A 22,844-nucleotide genomic window follows, 5' to 3' on the forward strand; every position below is an offset into this window, starting at 1 on the left:
CGGACCATCCGAAACTCAACCTGAACATATGCCTAAGTCCTTGTATTAGAACATTCAAATCCCGATTTTGTGATCGTTTACTCAAAAGGCAAACCTTGGTTAACGCTTCCAACTTAAAGCTTCCAAATTGAGAATTTTCCTTCCGAATCAACTCTACACTTCCCGAAATTCAATTCTGACCATACATACAAGCCATAAAACATGAAGTGAAGGTAATCAAGGCCTCAAACCACTCAACTATGTGCTAGAGCTTAAAACGACTGATCGGGTCATTACATTCTCCCCCACTTAAACATACATTCATCCTCGAACGTTCCAAGAACCGCTCTGGAATTGCCCAAAATTACTGTTTGGCACCACCTGTGCATACCCCTGCCACCACAACCCATGTGAGCACATTTGCTAGAGCAAGACTAATGATCCTTCCTACTACCTGATCGCGGTCTACTCCGCACTACTATTGAGTAGCGAGAGAGGGTCGGAGCAGCTTTTACCCGATTTAGGGTCGGGATCGATTTCCATAGAGAGCTAGAATTTGGAATCGAGTATCTATCTAGTGTAGAGTTGCGTATGTGTTCCAAATTACACTCCTACTCATTTTTGGGGTTTTCTTTTTTACTTCTACTATTATCAAAATACAAATGGTAAATGCAACTAGATTAAGCTAAGAGTTAAACTAAAAAGGGTTGTTCAAATGGTTAAAAAGGCACTAGGGTAATGACTTTCACCTAGGTGGTTAATTGACAGGTAATTGAATCTAAGACACGATTGGCACAATTGGGGAGTATGATATAACTGTTGCACAATATTACCCACTCTACACCTCTCGGCGGTTCAAGTGATTTTGCCCTAATTGACTTTCTCAAGACCAATTGGGTATGCAAATTTGCACAAGCAACTAGGGTTCAAGTCAGTTATTACTCTCTCGAGGTTTAACCCTTTAATTGGGGCTATCAATCTCTTGAGTATGCCCAATTCCTTGTTGGACCAATTTCGGAGACTTAGGCTCTCTTTCTCAAGAAGAGCCCTAGTCAACTAAATACAAACTAGCATTTGCAACCACTAATTCAGCAATTAACTATGAAATTGGCCCAAATATCAAACACCCATAGTTAATCTAGCCCTAAAATACAAGACCCATCAATTTCCCACACTAGGGTTGAGCAAAAACCCTAGCTTATGGGTCTAGCTACTTATAATTAAAGAAGACAAGCAAGAAATAGATGAAGAACAACTCATATTAATTAATCACTAAGGTATATAACAAGATTCAATGATGAAAAGTAGATAAAATTTACCAAAATGGCTAAGAAAGTCGAACCCACGAGTGCAGCTACGTTACAAAACTATCTGGTACCCTAAAAATGGAAAAAGAAGCTATTTATACTAAGCTAAAAAATCTGGACTAAAATACCCCTACGAGGTTAGTGCGGACCGTACAAAATGGAGTGCAGCCGCACTAGGGCTTTGATCTTGAAAATACAGCTCTCTGAGCTCAGGCAATGTGGACCGCACATAATGGACTACTGCAGAAGCTTCTAGTGTGGTCCGCACGGAATGGACTACGGACCGTATTGGCTTGGAACTTCACATCTAGCATCTCTCTGATCCTTGGGTCTGCGGACCACACTAAATTGAGTACGACCGCATTAACTCCAGTGCGGTCGTATTGCATCTTTTCCTGGAAATCAGCTTCTCTGAATCTCCTAGTGCGGACCGCACAGAATGGTGTGCAGCCGCACTGGGCCTGTTTTGCATGAACTTTTCTTGTTTTTGGCACTTGTGCAAGTTCCACTCCTTTTGAGCTGATCTTTGATATCTTGTCACTTTTTTGATCAAACTTGCAATCAAGCACAACTTGTGAGCCTTTTGGGACTATTTTGTTCAAATTCCTAATCAAAACATAAGCAAGAAAGAGTATAAAAGGTATTAAAATCCCTAGTTATCAACTCCCCCAAACATAAGCCTTTGCTTGTCCTCAAGCAAACAAAATAAGACCCACCCCTTAAGAGAAGATCCAAGAAAATTTCAGTTGTCCTAAAGTGACCTCATCTAGCATCAATTGGGACTAACAATTGCCCTCAATACAAATGAATCATTAACAACTTTTACTTTTTTAAACACCATGGAATGAGTGTGACACAAGAGCATCAAGAGTTGACTCAACATATCAGATAACTCTTTCTATTACTTTGGTCATTGTGGAAACCAAACTCACACATCCTTAACTCTCCCTAAGAAAACCTCACCTTTAGAATAGTGGCACTCAAAATGAGGTCAATGGATTCACTCATCTCTCTCTCAAAAAAAGAGTCACAAGTCCGGCTCTAAGTACCATATGCTTGCCCCTTATGTAAGTCACCACTATGTAAGTTTCATTCAACTCAAGATCATATAGGGCTTTTGTGGAGTTATGGTGAAGGCTTTTGGTAGGAAATGTTTGGTCTAAGTAGGTTCCATCTTCCCTTAAACACTTCTTTTGCTTCATTGGCACATATTCACTTGACTCTTTGAGTCATTTTACTTCTTTTTATGGGGTTAGAGAGACACACTGTCACTTTTTCTTATACATTTCAAACCTTTTCTCCCTTTTTTCAACTTTCCACACCTTTCATTCTTTGCTTTTCTTGAATCCCTTTTTATTCTCTTTCATATTGAACATTCTTTTTGTCCTTTTGCTTTTCTTTCTTTTTCATTGTCTTTCCTTTTCTTCATTTTTGTGCCTTTTTACCACTTTTTTGCAATCCTCATTTCTCCCCCAAACTTATACTTTTTCCATATGCTAAGGAAAGATTGGGTGCCAAGAGAGGGTATCTTTTAAAATGGGTATAGGCTTGTATTATGGGTTTTGAAAGAAAAAGGTCTATGGCTCAAAAGGGTTGACTAGGAATTTTATCATTGGTAGGTTATGGAAGTGTTCAAGCTATCATTTGGACCAAGGAGAGTCTATAATCATGTCTCAAGTCAAAATTCACTTAGGATTTCGCCTCAACAAACATTCTGGGCAAGTTCTAGACCAATGGCTCGGGACTTGGACTTGCAATGCAATTACTCACCACACGAGCTATGGGATCACTAAAGACATAGAGTCGGGGGCCCACAATAACCTTAGATAAGATTTGAGCACATAATGATCCCGAAAAACCACTTGATGATTATCGGCCAACACAAGAGTCTCAAGGCCACGACTTTCACCATCCTAAACACAACAATTTGTTTTTGACCGTAAGATCAAAGGCAAATGTGCTAGGCCCAAGTGAAGATTTTCTTGAGGCACCCTTAACAATTAACTACTAAAAACAAAAAGAAAAACGGACTCAAACCCTTAAGAAGGTTGTCACGCCATCCCTCATTGGGAATAGCCACCTGGTTCACACAATACTCCACCTTTGGAAAGAACTGTGGCATTAAGAAAACCAAAGGCTTATTGCAAACTTTCAAAACAAGAAGTTGCAAATCACAAATAAGAAGCTATGGAAAGAAAAATTGGGGAAAGTAAAATGAATATATACAAGAGGGGATTTGTCGAATATACAATAGATGGGATGAATATGTACAATGTAACAAAACTTTATATACAGACCCAAAGTAAACTAAAAGTACGAGAAATGTAAAGAAATGTTAAAATTATATACAAACCAAAGATGAAAAATAAAAAAAGCATAAAATGTATCAAATATATACAATCATCCGAATGAATCCATCAAAAGTAGGCCTACCCCCTCAAATAAAAGTTTGCATTATCCCCAATGCCAACTAAACTAAATAAAGCACCAAAAAGAGAAAGGGAAAAAGGATATAGAAACTCCCTATGGCCTGTCTGCCTGCATGGGCTTCTGAGTGGCCCCTGGGTCCTCACTGTGCTCGGGAACCTCAGACTGGTTCCCTGCTACTGTGCTGCTGGGACCTGGGCCTGGACAGGCACCTGAGGTGCATCCTGTGGCTGACTGGAGGAGGCCTCCGGTGGGTCTGCCAACTGGATGACTGAATCGTCCGCTCTGGGAATCATCCTCTTTCTCTTTGGAGGCCTCTGTGACTGCTCTGGCTGGGGATGAGCTACTGACATAGGCTCATTGAGCAATACGTCCAAAGGCAGCTGGTCTGCCTTCAACTGGTCAACATCAACCCTCAGTGCCTTCACGGACTCCTTGGAAGCCCGCATCTTCCTCAATTTCTTGTGCTCCCTAGCAAGCTCCTTGAGAGACTGGCTGTGCGAAGCAATTGCCTTTGGGAGCACCATCTGAGTGTCGAGGATTTTCTTCTGTTTATCTAAAATCTCCTTGAGAGCATCCTCTATCGACTAGGGAACTTGTGGGGGTGGAGGTGCCGACTGAGCCTCTACCGTGGTAGTGAGAGTGGACAACATGGATGACGTAGTCTGCATCCAGTTGTTTATACTAAGAAGTGCCTGGCTCAGTCGGTGGGTAGTAATAGGATGTGCACGGGAGGATGGAATCTCCGGGTCCGCTGAGGTGGATGGACCAAGAGGGATAGCAGTGGAAGTAGAGGCAGGCTCAGCAGGAGTCACTACCATAACTAGCTCTTCAGATTGGCTAGTTGGATCAGTAACTGTACGCTTGAAATTCTTGCTCTTGAGGTTATCATCCCCCTGCATGCTATACCAGGAAAAAAGGGGCCTTTACTTTGACTTTGATGTCGAAGGGACTCTTTTCCACTTTCAGATCCCGGAAGTACATAGTGAGAAAACTGGAGAACGAGTAGTTTCTGTCATGCTCAGCACCTACAATTGTAATAATTCTTGACATCACATTCCCTACATTTATTGGGTACCCCACCATGATCGACGCCACCAAAACTGCCTGGTGAAGAGGTAGGGAGTTGCCATGTGTCGTGGGGTCCAACCTGCTATATACAAATGTCTCCCACCCCCGTGCCTCGAAATTCAGACTATGTCTCAGAATCTTGACGCTCGCAATCAACCAGTCAGGGGTGGTACCCGGGATTGCCAGGTATTGTGCTAGCTAGGAATGGATCTCCTTGCCTATTTCCATATTTGCCATATATAGGGTCTCATCCTCCTCAATGAAGCCAAGGTAATCGTTTATTGTCTTCCTGTCAAACAACACTTTCAGGTTTCGAACCTTAGTCACCTTGGAGCCCTTTTTGATGTGGGCAACGTTGGTGTAGAATTCCTTGACCAAGTGTTCATTAGCATCCACAGACTCATCTAGAAAATGTGCCCAGTCTACTCTTGTTCTAAACTGCCTCCTCATATTGGGGTTGTGAGGTAGTAAGTCCCTATCCACAAAACTCCTCTCTGGGATTAACTTCCTCACCGGCCACCATTCCTGGAATTTATGGTATGCAACTTCGCTGATGAACCGGTCTTGCCACGCCTCCGGTTTCCTAGTTCTAGCTACCCCGCCAACCTGAGGTTCACCACCTTCTCCAACTACTTGTTCTCCTCCTACTTCCTCCTTATCTCCTACTGCACCTTCTTCGGATAATGAAGCTATGGTAGAGGTGGAGTATTCATCCCCACCGCCTTCAGCTAAGCCCTTTGACGACCCAGAAGATACATTCACTGACTCTTAGGCAGTGGGGGATGCTGGAGGTATGTCTCTTGGTCTGTTCCTCTCTGGCCAGTCAGGGATGTATTCTGGTATTGAGTTTGAAGATATCTCCCGGGAGGGCTCGTACTCACTCCCCGACATGTCAATGGCCCTATCAGCTGCTTTGATCATCTTTCTCATGTTTTTGATGTTTTGCCTAGCTTGGGGAGTGAGTTTAACCATTTTCTGTTTCCCTCCCTGGGAGGATCCTCCTCTGCCCGGTTGTTTAGATCCTTTACCTCGTTGTTTCACCATTGTCTGCAAACACAATCCAAATGAACTTGTTAGTATCAGTTGTAGCAGTTAAGAACAGAGTTGCAGAATCAGAAAAGAAAAATTGCAAACAGGTTGCAGGAGTCACCCAGTGCGGACCACACAAAATGGTGTGCGGCCGCATAGGGGTCAATGCGGACCGCACAAAATGGCCATGCGGTCCGCATAGAGGTGGGGTTCAGACTACCCACTCTCTGTATCCCGGCAGTGCGGACCGCATAAAATATAGTGCGGCCGCACAAAATATAGTGCGGCCGCACAAGGGGCAATGCGGTCCGCACAAAATGTAATGCGGCCACATTCCATGAGATTCAGCTTTCAAAATAATAAGCAGTGCGGTCCGCACAAAATGGTACTGCTGACCGCACAGGGGCACCACGAACCGCATAAAAACGACCGCGATCCGCACTGAGTGCCCAGCTGTGGCACTAAATTAGTGTTCATGGATTTTTGATTTTAAGCTTAATTAACACCCAAGTCTTGTCCCTAAGAGTTTGCCCAGTATATGTAACTAACTATGTCTATATTAATCCAAAGGGTAACTACCTTAATCTATTCTACAAAAGAAAATATGGGAAGAAGAGAAAGGAATGTAAGAAAAACACAAATTAAAAGAAATTAATAAAAAGAACAAGTAAAAGGAATGTAATGGTACCAGATATGAGATGAAATGAAGAATAACGAGTCCAAACAATTAGTTACAAGCAAGGGAAGTGATGAACAGTGTCTTAAAGCTTCTGAGATCCAAAGGTTCGAAAAGGGTAAAAGGAGGGCCTCAGGCCCTATTTATAGAAAAGGACCTGGGGCCCAGTCTCACCAACCATTGCGGACAACACAAAATGGACCGCAGTCCGCACTGCACAACTATTTTCAAGCTTGAGGAGGCAACACACTACGATCCACACAAAATGGACTGCGACCGTAGTGGTCCACTGCGGACCGCACAAAATGTAGTGCGGCCACAGTGGCAAACTTCAGAGAGGTCTATATTTCACCCACCAGTGCGGTCTACGCTAAATGTAGTGCGGCCGCATTAACAAATTCAGAGACCTGGCACTTTTTTCCACTAAGTCATGCACTGCATCAACACAACCCTGTAACATCTCACAACCAGTTAGCCCAAAAATCAATCCTATACTACAAAGAAAATAAAAAAACAAGAAGAAAAACACATGGGTTGCCTCCCAAGAAGCGCCTGATTTAACGTCGCGGCACGACGCAAGTTACCATCACATCATTTGAAATGAAGAAGTGCCACCACGTGGCTGTCATCAATTTTTCCAAGATAATACTTTACCCGGTGCCCACTAACTCTAAAGACCTCTCAATTTTTGTTTTTCAACAAAGCAACAAAAGGGGTCACCGAAACCACTTCAAACGGTCCACTCCATTTTAATTTAAGCTTACCCGGAAACAGACGTAACCGAGAATTGAACAAGAGAACCAAATCACCTACTTTAAACTCCTTTCCACGAGCATATTTATCATGAAGGTACTTCATCTTATCCTTGTATAAGGACAAACTGGAGTAGGCATGGAATCGGAATTCATCAAGTTCATTAAGCTGCTCCACACAAAGATTGGCTACAACATCCCACTCAAGATTTAGCTTCCTCAAAGCTCACATGGCCTTGTGCTCCAACTCAACCGGTAGATGGCAAGCTTTCCTATGTGAGCACGTGATTTTTGCCCTATATGTATTACTCCAACAAATTCAAAACAAAATAATTTCTTTCAGTGTTTGCAATTTTGATTGGATTTCGTGGCATTTTCTGTTAATTATTTGCATTTGTCTGTGCACGTTTGTTTTATTTAATTAATTAAAATTACAAAAAATATGTTGCATTTGCATTTAGGATTTAATTTTACATTTTTAGGATTAATTGACAAATTATTTTATAAAAATAGGAAAAACAATCATAAAAATAGTTTATTTTGCACTTTTAATTTTTATTTTGAATTTTGGTAGTTTTTCCTTTAATTTGGTTTTTAATTATTTGTAGTAACAATTATTAGGGTTAATTAATTTAATTTGGTAGGATAATTTGGTTTAGGATTTAATTTAGGTTTTAATTTTAATTTTGGAAAAAAAGAAAAAGAATTTTTAAAGAAAAATGAATTGGAAAAAAGAAGGAAATAATGAAAAGGAAAATCTGGGCTAAAACCCATTTAATTGTCCCTAGCCCAAAAGAATTGCCCCAGTACCCGGCCCAAATCCACGCCTCACCCGGTCCAAATTCCCCAGTACCATACGACATCGTTTTCTGGAGTCCAATCTCAGTCGTTGATCCCATATGATCAGACAGATGGGAACTGAGCCCTTACTTGATATATATATGTCCTAACTCCCCTACCCCCCTTCATTTCATCGTTCCAAACACCCCTATCAGAGAACCCAAGCCTAACCCTAACGGAGCCGCCCCCTTTTCCACCACCATCCACCGGCGGCGCCACCTCTAACCACTCCCAAAATAACACCCCATGACCCCCTCACTCCCCTCTTACTAAATCCTGGACCAATTTCCTTCAAATCTACCCGAAGCTCCGCGAATCTTGAATCTGAGGTCAACCCCAAAAGTTCAAAATCATTTTTCTGTCAATCCTGGTAGCATGCATGTTCGGGAGGTGCTGTTCTATCAAGCTTTAAGGTTCGGACTAGGCGAAACAGATGTCGCTCAGTTGTTCTTGACAAAGAATAAAGGATCGACATAAGTTTGGCCTAGTTCTTTGTGCCTGTCCAATTTCGAGTCGGATTGGTGAGTTTCTATCCCTCTGCGTGACCAATTGTGTTTTAGTTCACCTTTTCGTCCCTCTTCTTTTCTTCTCCTTTTCTCTATTTGAAGACTTGACGTATCTTCCGATGTTTTGAGTTATTTTCTGTTCCCTCTATTTTTTGTTCAAGTCCTTTTAAAAAATGTGTGTGCTCTTGATTTGTTGGGTTTTATTAAGGTTATAGTCAAGCCTCTGATTTTCTGCCGTTTTATGTTAGCCTCATTAGTTTAGTTTAATTAGTTTATTCTGGTATATTAATTGGGTTAGTTAATGCCTTGTTTGTTTGTGCTGGCTAATCAATCAACCAGTTTAGTTTTAAGAAATCGTCTGTGTGTTATTTTTGTTGTTACCAATTTAGTTGGGTTTATTTATCTATTTGGGCTTTGGGTCTGACCCATCTATAAAAGAAGGGCAGCCCGTTCACTTGGATAAACCGCCGGGTCAATTCGACCCATGACTCATTTGGGGTTCAAGGTAATTGTTTAGGGTGAGAAGGGTAATATGGGTAGTATAGGTAGGGGAATCTTATATAACTGAACTAGGAAGCTTCTAGGAAGCTGGGGAGGGGACTGCTTTGCAAAAACTGAATTAAAACTAAGGGTGTCTAAGCTAAAATGGAAACTAAAAAGGACTGAATGGAAAAAAACGTATCTCCTTGGGTCTGCCCTATTTGCTTGCTTATAAAGGCAGCTATTCCTTGTTATTCAAGGAAGAATTAGAGGGATTAGAGAGCTGAAACTCAGAAAAGGCAAAACAACTGAAAATTAGAGTAAAATTACCGTTTCATTGAAATTCACTCTGTAACTCCTTCAGTTTTCAAATCTTGAAAAGAGTTTCTGATTGATGTAGTCTTAAAATGGACTGAGATTGGATGTTTGAGGTTTAATTTTGAAGTTGTTTTGGGTATTGTTCGAGTGGGACTGTTTTCTATTTATTTTCAAGTTCATCTTGGGTTGAGCTGGTGTTGCTGGTATTGGCCTGCTACTGCTCTTTTACTGATTCTCCATTTTTCTGCTTTTATTTTTGAATTCCAGGTACAAATTCTGAACCCTTCACGATGTAAGGCTTGATTCAAGGATGAAATGGAAGCACCATCGTGCTTTAATTCTTTGTTTGATGTTTATATTCCTTCATTCATTCATAGTATAGTCCTAGTTAAATTCCCTTTAAGTAATCGAATTCTCATGCTATAATTAGTTGTGAACTGTGGAGACTATGACATATTTGGATCTGGCTGTTTATTTAGCTGTAATCGAATGTAAGGATTGTTTATTTCTTGTAATTATCTGTATGTAGAAGTTATTGGGAAACTGTTAGGTTCCCTTACTGTCAGCGTGTGTAAGCCTGAAATTCATATAGCAATTGGGTCGAACCTTAACAATTGTGCTATGTTGTTCACAAAGTATGGAAATCATCAGTGGTTTGATTCATAAGGGTATTGTTTCCGGTCAAGTGTCTTCAAGGTTGCTTCATGTTTAAATGTTAGTTTAGGTTTAAAAGTTGAAATATTATGTGAGCATGAAAGTGATTAATGTGTGTTTGGTACAAGTATTAACCCTGTGGTGAATGGATACTTCAGTAGTCAGTTTCCATAGCTTCAGTTTTGTGGTCATTCGATTCGAGTATGGAAATCTGCCAATTTTTAAAGTTCAGTCATTCATGTGTTTTTATGGTTTGAAAACTTTCCTCATGCGGTTGTTTGGACTCGATCCTCTGATCTCTCCCTCATTCGACTTGGGCATGCTATTGTTCGAATTGGGCTCGCCTCAAGCCCAATATCAATTCCGGCCTGGCATGCTAAGGCCTGACTGTCTTCAGCTATTGGGGGTCTCTATCTTGTACGCATTTTATAGGGATTGGGCTCCTTTGGGTTTATGAATTGAAATAGTAACTGGTCCACTAATGATTAAATATAGTAGGCTTTGGACTTATCTAAAAATAGATATTAGGATTTCAATAAGGTGTTTTAGATTACTGTTAGTTTTTTCATTTCTTTAATCAAATTCAAGTAAATCGAGGCGCGCCATTTAGTGAATTTTCCATGGCCCTCGCAAAGTTGCAACGCGAAACTGCTTTAGGCGCGTTAGTTTAATAATATTATTTTCCTAAACTCGGGTGCGCATTTCATGTGACCCAAATCCAAATCCTAAACGTTGAGTAAGATGTGTTCCGGATTGCGGGTGCATTTCATGTGGCGCAATCCAAAGGCACGTTTTAAACGACGTTCAATCTTCTTTAAAAATCAGTTAAAAACGGTTAAAAGGTTAAAATTGCACATAGGTTCAAAATGTTCTAAAATCAGATTATTAAGCCAAATATAACAGTTGAGCGACCGTGCTATAACCACGGAACTCGGGAATGCCTAACACCTTCTCTCGGGTTAACAGAATTCCTTACTCGGATTTTTAGTTCGCGGACTGTTAAACAGAGTCATATTTTCCTCGATTCGGGATTCAACCGGTGACTTGGGACACTATAAATCTCCCAAGTGGCGACTCTGAATCTTTATAATAAATCCCGTTTCGATTATCCTTTAATTGGAAAAACTTCCTTTATACCCCTTCAGGGGGTGTAAAGGAAAAAATGAGGTGTGACAGCTCTGGCGACTTTGCTGGGGACCAAACCCAGAATCTCTGGTTCAGGGTTCAATAATTCGAGCTTAGAATAATTGTTATAGTTGTCTTTACCCATTATCTGATTTTGTTACCTGATTTGAGCCTAATGTGCTAATTAATTGCTTTTACCGCTTTGATATTGGTGAATTGTGTATAAATTGTTACGAATCCCTCCTCTCTCTGAGTCTTCTAAATAATTTGAGAAGGGTGCACTTCATGTAGCTTCTCTTCTATTAGAGTCATATTCCAAATTTAGAACGAGGTTCGGACAAGTTGCAAAGCCGACGAAGCTTCTGTATTCCCGGTACGCTGCCTCCCCCGGCTTGAGCTGTCCGCTCGGGTAAGCCAGGTCTAGAACAATAAACCCAGGTTTTAAATCTAGTATAACAAGACCTCATGGCGGATCCCTAGTAGGAACATTTGTTGCATCATGTGCATCTGACTTTGGAGACTCAACACAGGGGTTGGGTCTGTCTAGGACAGGTGCACCCAAAACAAAAAGACCATCCTGATGCATCCTACTTGCTAGTTGTGCATTTATTTGCTTCGGACTGGTATGCTGACCGGCTTATGAATATTAGAAAGAGAAATAACAGTATGAGGGTTAAAGAGAGTTAATCGCCTGTTCTGAAAAAGAAACCAATGTCCAAATAGTGCCGAAACTCTGTCGAATTTTTGAGAACATAAAAAGGGAAGAAAAAAAAGGTTTTGTTTTCAAAATAGTTTGTTTTATTTACCAATGAAATGAAAAAGAAAAGAAGAAAAAGTTGTTGTTTTCAAAAAATAGTTTTCTTTGCCAATGAAATAAAAAAAAAGTCTTGCTTTCAAAAACTTGTTTGTTTTGCTTGCCCGAACTACGCCAGTTTGATTCTCATAGGGTGTGAGATACGTAGGCAACCCCCATCGGGTCCAACTTCCTTTTGCGAAAGTAGCCAGGAAAATTTTTACTTTAATTTGAAAATAATTAGGGTGATGCCATTCTTGTCAGAAATAGCCGAATGTCGCTAAAAGGGCGTCGGAAGGCTGTTTTTGCAAGAACAGCCACTTTTGTCACTGTTAAAGGTTTTGGCTGGTTAGCTGACACAACCTTAAAATCTTCGTTTTTGAAGTGCTGAAAGGCCTTGTTGGCAAGGCCGGATGTTTTGTGGAAATTTTGAAAACGGTATTTTCTCTTAAGTCGAGATGAGTCATAGTTTTCTTTTGATTAAAATCACCTTAATAAATGTGCAGGATGAGCACAAATCAAAATGAACCTTTCTCAGTTCGTGAAGAGATCCCTTTGGAGCTACATATGTGGTGGCATGATTTGGGAGACGACAACAGAAAAGTTGTGACAAAAGCACTGGGCAGTCTTATTGGGCTTTTGAAGGTCAAGCCCAGAAAAGACGTGATTGAGGCCTTGATACCGTTTTGGGACCCAGCACATAATATGTTCCACTTTGCAAATTTCAAGTTAACTCCTACGCTAGAAGAGATAGCAGGCTATGCCGGTTTCGAAGGGAATCTCAGAAGTCAATACCCGGTAGCACCAAAAACAGTGACCCCCCACAAACTTTTAGACTTGTTAAGCATCAGTCGGGATGTCCGAGATGGAAATTTGGCCAAAGGATTTTGTACCTTCTACTTTCTGTACCGACGATACGGGAATCCATGTGGCTTCGAAACACCAGATACTAGTCTTACTCATGCTGGGAATCAAGACAAGTGGGAAGCTCGGAGAGGATTAGCTTTCATAGTGGCGTTCCTGGGTATTTTGGTTTGCCCGAGAAAAGATGGGAACATAGAGATAGGGTTAGTAGGGATAGCTGACTTTATGGTGAAAAAGGCAAATGGGACTATAGTGCCGTTGATCTTGGCAGAAATTTACCGAGCTCTTACTCGTTGTCGAGAAGGAGCAAAGTTCTTTGAAGGGTGCAATATGCTGTTACAAATATGGATGGAGGAACATCTTTGCCACCGTCCCGGATACTTGAATTGCGGTATGATTGGCCTTGAGTGCATTGAAAAACATGAAAAGCGAGTAGAGGGTTATGAGTTTCTAGATGGTATAGAAGCATGGCATGCTCATTTGAGATCTTTGACCGCAAATAAGATCGAATGAACATTCATATGGCTCTCGATCAACGAAGTAATCTATATGTCGGCTGAGGTGTGTTTTTTGCTGTTGATGGGTCTGTAGAGTATCTAGCCTTATGCTCCGCACAGAGTCTTGCGTCAGTTGGGCCGATACCAGACCATCCCACACAATGAAGATTTGAGTCAGCAAGTCATTGAGTTAGATCCAAAGGCTGCCTTCCCAGAAGAAAAAGTGCATCGGGTTTGGCATCAGTGTAGATTCTTAGGGCCTAACACGCAAGTACGAGACCTATACAGAGGCGAGGTGGAGCCCAGTTATATTGCTTGGTATGGAAAAAGACCACGAGTTCAACATGAGCCTGACAGGCCCGCAAAGAGACCCCATGTCTAGCAATTCACCGACGGAGCTCAGGTACAATGGGATTGGCTGACCAAAGAAAACGAGTACAGGGCTACCATAAGCAAGTTGGAAAAGCAATTCAGAGAACTTCAATTCGAGAATAGCTTGCAAGTGGCAGCGAACGAAGGAATAAAGAAAAAGCTAGCCAAAGAAAATGAGGCCCTTCGAGCTCAAATTCAGAAATTGAAAGTAGCGGCAGAAAATCCAGCCCGAAGTGACAGAGATGAAAAGCTCATAACTAACCTGAGGCAGAAAGTGAGTGACTATAGTTTCTATTTGAACAAAGCAGAAAGTGAACTAGCCAAGGCTCAAAAACAATTGGCTAAAAACGCAGATGAATGGGTACGCCTGGTTAAGCAGTTGAGAGAAAGGTACGATTATGAGGTCGTAGGGTTGAAGAAAAGGGTCATCGCCACGGAAAACAAAATGATCAAGAAGGCAAAAGACTTCAAGGTTGAAAGGGAACACTGTTATACGGCATTGGCACAGTTAGAAATAGACTTACAACAACTTCAGAAACAAAATTATCCAGCTGAGCAAACTTTGGAGGCCAGGGCCCAGCAGATTGGGCGTTTGTTACAAGAAAAGGGCATCATAAGAGAGAGAATTAGAAACATCGCTGACTACATCATTTTGAAGTGCCACATCTGTGAGGATATGACTCGCACTACATTCTTTGCAGCGGTGATGACCTTTGTTAAACAAATAATGAATGACTTGGACCGACTTCAAAGGGATCTTGCACATAGGCCCGTGGCGAGATCGAATGACGTCCCGCGGGCACCAGGAGCATTGATGTATTCATGATTTGTACGTTGGAGTCTGCATTTCCCTTTTTGTTAAGCGTCTGTCAGTCATGTTGAGTTTTCTTTCTGCTAGAGTCCGTCAAATTGCTTTCGAGTCTGTATTTTCTTTTGTTGGAATATAATGTATATTTTTGGAGTCTGTATTTCATCTTTGCATCGAAATTTGTTAGTCTTTTGGAATTTGTTAGTTTTGAGTTTGTAAATTTGTTGTTTTATTTTTACTGAAAATCCCAAAAATATTTTATTTCGCACTTATCTACAAGAACTACGCTTGGTCTGATTCATGCGGGGTCATGATACGTAGGCAATATCCATAGGATTCGAACGCAACCAAATAAAAAAGAGAGAGAGAGAGAGAGAGAGGAAAAGAGGGAAAGAAAATAAGAGGAAAAACAATAGGAAAGAGCGGAAAAACAAGAAAGAAAAAGAGAAAATAAGAGAGAGTAAAAACAAAGAGAGAAGAGAGTCTAGAATGAGAGGAAAGGAAAGAAAAGAAAAGAAAAGAAAAGGGGATGTTTGCAATTAAAAGATAGAAAAGGTCGGGATGACGCATGCAACCGATCAAATACATAATAGAGACGGTTAACTGTTTAGGTGCATTCACGCCCAATGTGTGGTTACCAATCCATTAAAGCCTAATCGCTAACAAGGTTGTTTGTTTGATGTATTAAGTCCAAGCAGGTGGTTAGTTGACTGGCATTCTGGCAACTCACTCCTACAACACCCGATCGAAAGACAGGCTCAATATGGTCGACCAAGAACCGGAAACAAGTATCGTCGACCCATCAAAAGAGGTAGAAGAAATGGACGTTAATGCAATGAGGGAAGAAATGTATAAGCTGAAACAGCAGATGGCTGAAATGTACCAAGCTTAGGCGAAGGGGCATCCACCACCGGTTTATCCCGCCAATCCTGCTTATATCCCACTATCAGTCCAGCCTCCGGAGCCTCCCACTGTGAACTCATCTCTAGCCTTTCCCCTCTACCAACAATGTCATGGAGCCACTTCCCATACTTCTCAAGCTACACCACCCAAACAAGTCTCATACCCTCCTCCACCAATTACACCTGTTTTTGTGGCACCTCTACCTGCTATATTACACTGATCTTCTAGTGAACCCCCATTCCAAACTCACGACAACCAGTACTATCCCCCTGAACCCACCTTCAAAGTTCCAGAACCATATCCTTACACTCCTCATCTTGATATCCCGGCAGAGACCGAGAAACCGCCCAAAAATCCTGAGCATGAAGAGATGATCAGAAAGGTCAAAAGCTTAGAGCAATCGTTACTAGATATGAGGGGGCTGGGAGGTCAAGTGAGTGTAGCCTATAAAGACTTATGTTTGTTCCCAGATGTTCAGTTGCCAGCAGGGTTCAAAATGCCCAACTTTGACCTGTACGATGGGCATAGTGACCCAATAGCACACTTAAGAGGATTTTGTAGCAAAATGAGAGGAGCAGGTGGAAGAGATGAATTGCTGATGGCGTATTTCAGCCAAATTTTGAGTGGGTCGGTGCTAGAATGGTACACCAGACAAGATCATAGCAGGTGGTACACATGGGATGATTTGGCCCAAGCCTTCGCCTGTCAATTTCAGTATAATCTCGAAATCATCCCAGATTGTCTGTCGTTGACAAAACTTGAGAAGAAGCCCGGTGAAAGCTTCAGGGAATATGGATTCCGTTGGAGAGAGCAAGAGGCGAGGGTTGACCCTCCGATGAAAGAAAGCGAGATGGTTGATTATTTCTTGCAGGCTTTGGAGCCCACTTCTTTTGGTCATTTGGTGTCAGCAGTGGGCAAGTCCTTTAATGAAGTTGTGAAAATGGGAGGCATGGTTGAGGAGGGACTCAAGTCCAATAAGATCATGAGTTATTCAGCAATCAAAGCAACCACTCAGGCCATTCAAAACAGTACTGGGGGTGTGCTCGGAAAGAAGAAGAAATAGGATGTTGCAACGATCGAGTCGACAGCTTGGGGTGGATCCAGTAACCTTCCACCGTTCTACAACCAGCCTCGACCCTATCCCCAAACATACCCCCACACTCCATATAGCCCACCACAACACTACTACCCACTGCCAGATCCCTATTTTTCTATCCATCACGCAAAAACCTATACCCAACCCCCCGCTCACGCACAATGGTGTGCGCCATCTCCACAGAGTCCCTACCAAGCTCCACAAAATACCCATCCACCCCCAAAAGCCTACAGAAATCCTCCTAGAATAGGTTTTCGGCCCAATCAAGCTTTTAAGAATGAGAGGCTGCAGAAGCAGAAGACTTTCTCCATTGGGAAAATCATATACCAGCCTATTCCACAGACTGAGATAGTTGGGTATGTTGAACCCGATCGAGGCCAAAATGCCGAATCCCCTTCCCAGAAATATTGATCGCTCGGTGAGTTGTGAGTATTGTTTAGGGGTCTCGGGCCATGACATAGAGAAATGCTGGAAACTGAAAACAGCTGTACAAGAGCTCATCGATACTCATCGGATCGAGGTTCAGGCCCCAGAAGCACCAAATATCAACCAAAATCCGCTGCCAGCTCACCATGAGACCCATATGATTGAGTTGATACACAAGGGAGGGGAGGCTAAGAAACCCTCGTAGACGGTGATGATGATCCGCTCTAGTGAAACTAGTTCAAAGGAAAAGGTAACCATCGGGAAATCAGTGGTCCAGTTGAAAGGGGTAGACAATAAGCCAGTTGTGGTAGCCGGGAAAGGGTCGTCAAGCGCTGTCACAGTGAAACCAGAAAAAGCTAAAGTGGTGGTACCTGGGGTTACAAGTAACCTGTTATGGTCGTGAAGGCTACTCGCACACAGCCTGTTATTATAAAACTAATAACTCAGCTTCCAGTGATCAACAACAAGGCGGTCACATGGAATTATGAACGAATGACAGTAACTTACCAGGGGAAAGAGGTTAAAGAAGAAGTGTGTGAGACTCATGGTTTGACTCGATCGGGGAAATGCTTTGCCCCCGAAGAGTTGAGTAAAGCTAAGACCTCAAAAGATAATCCAGAGTTGGTGAAGAAAGCAGTGACTGAGGAAGAAGCAGAAGAATTTCTGAGAAAGATGAAAGCGCAAGACTATTCCATTGTGGAACATATAAGGAAGACACCAACTCAGATTTCGCTCTTGTCATTATTGATCCATTCAGACGAACACCGTCGTGCTTTGATGAAGATCTTGAACGAGGCTCACGTTCCAGACAAAATCTCAGTAAACCACTTGGAAAAGATAGCTAACAAGATATTTGAGGTAAACTGAGTCACTTTTTCGATGATGAGTTGCCCGTGGAGGGTACTGAGCACAATAGAGCCCTCTATCTGACGGTGAAATGCGAAGACTCCGTGGTTACTCGAGTATTGGTTGACAACGGGTCTAGCACGAACATCTGTCCTCTCTCCACATTGAACAAGCTGGAAGTGAAGGCTAAAAAAATTCACAAGAACAATATTTGTGTTCGGGGATTCAACGGTGGAGGGAAAGATTCAGTTGGGGACATAGTGCTTGAGCTCACAATAGGGCCAGTTGAATTTACTATGGAATTCCAGGTGCTCGATGTGGCTGTTTCGTACAATCTGCTGTTGGGATGACCCTGTATCCATGAGGCCAAAGCAATCCCGTCTACTCTACATCAAGTGGTCAAGTTTGAATGGGATCGACAAGAAATTGTTGTACACGGCGAAGATAATTTGTGTGTGCCCAATGGTGCCATCGTTCCGTTCATAGAGGTTGACAATGACAAGGGACCATGGGTTTATCAGGTTTCCGATACAGTATCGGTAGAGAAAATTCCGGAAGGAAAGTGCGTGCCAACTCCAAAGATGGTTGCGACATTAGTTATGGTGGTTGTTTAAATGTTGAAAAATGGTTTTGTACCGGGCAAGGGTTTGGGTGCGTCTCTGCAAGGTATTGTGCAGCCAGTTTCTCTTCCAAAGAATCTGGATACTTTTGGTTTGGAGTTCAAGCCTACCATTGCAGACGTGAGAAGAGCTAGAAAAATGAAACAGAAAGCATGGGCATTGCCAAAGCCAATCCCGCGTCTGTCTAGGTCATTCGTTAGGCCGGGTATCAGAAAGCAACTGTTGTCAAAGGTCCCTGGACCACTGATTGGTGCCGATGGGGACTTGGAGAAGGGGTTCGAAAGGTTATTCGCCTAGGTCAATATGGTTCAGGCTGGGGAAGGGTCCAGCAAGGCAGATGTGCAATTTGTGGGACCACGTGCAAAAGTCAACAACTGGGAAACTACTCCTCTTCCTATCCGAAGGGAGTCATGGTAGTGGGTTTTGATTTTCTTTAGTTGTCTGGATTATTCCAGGGTTTGTAATTCAGATATTATGTTCCATCCAGTTGGATGTATTAAAACCCTATTATCTTTATATTCAATAAAATGCAATTGTTCCTTTTCCTTCATTTCTTCTAATTTTATTTTTGTTTTCTTCTTTTATACAGTTCTTTTTATGCTGATATCAATGACATGACATGCATGAGGAATCTTCGGACCAGTTTTAAAAGCCAATCTAACTTTGAAATAATAATACAAGAAATTGAGTGCGATGATGAGTTGGAATTTGAGGATGATGAAGCCTATGAAGAAATTAGTAAGGAACTAAGTCATTTTGAGGAAAAGCCCAAACCTAATTTGAATGACACAGAAGCAGTTAATCTAGGGGACCAAGAAAATGTCCGTGAAACTAAAATAAGTGTCCATCTGGAACCTCAACTCAGGGAGGAGATAATCAAAGCACTGTTCGAATACAAAGACATTTTTGCATGGTCCTATGACGACATGCCGGGTCTAAGCACTGATTTAGTGGTTCACAAGTTGCCCACTGACCCGACATTCCCTCCTGTCAAACAGAAGCTGAGAAAGTTCAAAACGGATATGAGCGTAAAGATCAAAAAAGAGGTCACCAAGCAGTTCGATGCGAAAGTTATTCGGGTCACGCGGTATTCCACCTGGTTAGCCAATATTGTGCCTGTGCCAAAGAAGGATGGAAAGACCAGGGTGTACGTTGATTATCGGGATCTCAACAAAGTAAGTCCGAAGGATAATTTTCCCCTGCCAAACATCCATATCTTGATTGATAATTGTGCCAAACATGAGATTGGCTCTTTTGTGGATTGCTATGCGGGTTATCATCAGATCTTAATGGACGATGAAGATGCAGAAAAGATGACATTCATCATGCTGTGGGGAACCTAAGGCTATCGGGTCATGCCATTTGGCTTGAAAAATGCCGGTGCAACCTACATGAGGGAAATGACAACAATATTCCATGATATGATACACCAGGAAATTGAGGTGTACGTGGATAATGTGATCGTGAAGTCTTGAAAGTAGTCTGACCATGTCAGGGATCTGAAGAAGTTCTTCCGAAGGCTTCACAGGTACAATCTCAAGCTTAATCCTGCTAAGTGTGCTTTTGGGGTGCCGTCTGGAAAGTTGTTGGGGTTCGTAGTCAGCCGCCGGGGCATTGAATTGGACCCATTGAAAATCAAGGCCATCCAGGAATTACCACCGCTGAGGAACAAGACCGAGGTGATGAGTTTGTTGGGAAGATTGAATTATATCAGCAGGTTCATCGCTCAGCTCACGACAACTTGTGAGCCAATCTTCAAACTGTTAAAAAAGGATGCTGCAGTCAAATGGACAGATGAATGTCAGGAAGCGTTTGATAAGATAAAGGAGTATTTGTCAAATCCACCCGTGTTGGTCCCGCCAGAACCAGGGCGACCTTTGATTCTATATTTGACGGTTTTGGACAATTCATTCGGTTGTGTATTGGGTCAACATGATATCACTGGTAGGAAGGAGCAGGCCATCTATTACCTCAACAAGAAGTTCACATCCTACGAGGTTAAGTACACTCATCTTGAGAGGACATGTTGCGCCCTAACTTGGGTGGCGCAGAAGCTGAAACATTATTTGTCATCTTACACTACCTATCTCATATCTCGCTTGGATCCATTGAAGTATATCTTTCAGAAGCCTATGCCTATAGGGAGGCTTGCAAAGTGGCAGATCCTGCTCACAGAGTTTGACATTGTCTACGTGACTCGAACTACAATGAAAGCACAGGCCTTGGCGGACCATTTGGCTGAGAACCCGATTGATAAAGATTATGAACCTTTGAAAACTTATTTCCCTGATGAAGAAGTGATGCACATTTATGAGTTGGAAAAAGTTGAGAAGCCTGGATGGAAACTTTTCTTTGATGGAGCCGCAAACATGAAGGGCGTGGGGATAGGAACAATACTTATTTCTAAAACAGGACAGCACTACCCTGTTACGGCTCAGCTTCATTTTTACTGCACCAACAAAATGGCGGAATACGAGGCCTGTATTCTGGGTTTAAGGTTAGCTGTGGATATGGGTATCCAGGAAGTCTTGGTCTTGGGTGACTCGGACCTCCTGGTGCACCAGATTCAGGGAGAATGGGAAACACGGAATTTAAAACTCATACCGTACAGACAATGTTTGCATGATCTTTGTCAGCGGTTTCAGTCGATATAATTCAGCCATATCCCGGGGATCCATAATGAAGTCGCCGATGCTTTGGCCACTCTGGCGTTAATGTTACATCATCCAGATAAGGCTTATGTGGACCCTTTGCAGATTCAGGTCCGTGATCAGAATGCTTGCTGTAATATGGTGGAAGAAGAACTGGATGGGGAGCCATGGTTCCATGATATCAAAGAATACATTACGATGGGGGTATATCCCGTACAGGCCACTGGTCCACTAATGATTAAATATAGTAGGCTTTGGACTTATCTAAAAATAGATATTAGGATTTCAATAAGGCGTTTTAGATTACTGTTAGGTCTTTCATTTCTTTAATCAAGTTCAAGTAAATCGAGGTGCGCCATTTAGTGAATTTTCCATGGCACTCGCAAAGTTGCAACGCGAAACTGCTTTAGGCACGTTGTATTGAGAGGCATCTCATCTTTCTTCGAAATTCCCCCCGCTCTTTGGCAGTCGTCTCATCTCTTCACCAAAATCACTCACATCTTTGAACAAAGTTGGCCAATAAAACCCACAACTAAGAACTTTAGAAGCCGTCCTCGCCCCACCATGATGGCCACCATAGGGTGAGGAATGACAAGCCTCCAAAATACTCAATTTCTCTTCCTCCGGGACACACCTTCGGATCATACCATCCGTGCAAATCTTGAACAAGTATGGCTCATCCTAATAGAAATCCAAACTGTCCCGCTTGAGCTTCTTCCTTTGGTTAGAAGAGAGCTCACATAGGATTATACCAGTCATAAGGAAATTAGCAACATCGGCAAACCATGGCATATCATTCATTGACACCGAAAGGAGTTGTTCGTCGGGAAATGAATCATTGATCTCTAGGCCATCACGAGGCCTCCCCTCCTCCTCCAAGCGGGACAAGTGGTCCGCCACTTGGTTCTCACTACCTTTACGGTCCACAATCTCCAAATAAAACTCTTGAAGTAACAAGACCCATCACATCAGTCTAGCTTTGGAGTCCTTCTTCGTCATCAAGTATCGGAGTGCAGCATGGTCGGTAAGAATAATAACCTTAGCACCTATAAGATACGGTCGGAATTTTTCCATAGCAAACACAATAGCCAAAAGTTATTTCTCGGTCACCGTGTAGTTCACTTGAGCATCATTCATTGTCTTGCTCGCATAGTACACCAGATGAAACATTTTGTTCACTCTTTGACCCAAAACCTCCCCAACCGCAACATCGCTTGCATCACACATGAGCTCAAAGGGCAAGCTCCAATTAGACGCGGTAATGATAGGAGTGGTGGTCAACTTATGCTTGAGAAGTTCAAAGGCTTGTATACACTTGTCATCAAACACGAACTTAGCATCTTTTTCCAACAATTTGCACAAGGGATTCACTACCTTCAAAAAGTCTTTGATAAATCTCCGGTAGAACCCCGCATGCCCAAGAAAACTTCGAACTCCCTTGACAGATATAGGGGGAGGGAGCCTTGAAATCACATCGATCTTTCCTTTATCTACCTCAATACCATGCTTCGAAATTTTATGCCCAAGAACTATTCCTTCTTCCATTATAAAGTGGCATTTCTCCCAATTGAGGACAAGATTGGTTTCTTCACAACGGGCTAACACCCTATCAAGATTCTTCAAGCACTCATCAAATGAATCTCCCACAACACTAAAATCATCCATGAACACCTCCAAAATGTCTTACACCATATCGGTAAAAAATGGCCATCATACATCGCTGAAATGTAGCCAGTGCATTACACAACCCAAAAGGCATCCTAGAGAAAGCAAAAGTGCCATATGGACAAGTGAATGTGGTCTT

This window comes from Nicotiana sylvestris, chromosome 7, assembly GCF_000393655.2.
Source record: "Nicotiana sylvestris chromosome 7, ASM39365v2, whole genome shotgun sequence".
Lineage (NCBI taxonomy): Eukaryota > Viridiplantae > Streptophyta > Magnoliopsida > Solanales > Solanaceae > Nicotiana > Nicotiana sylvestris.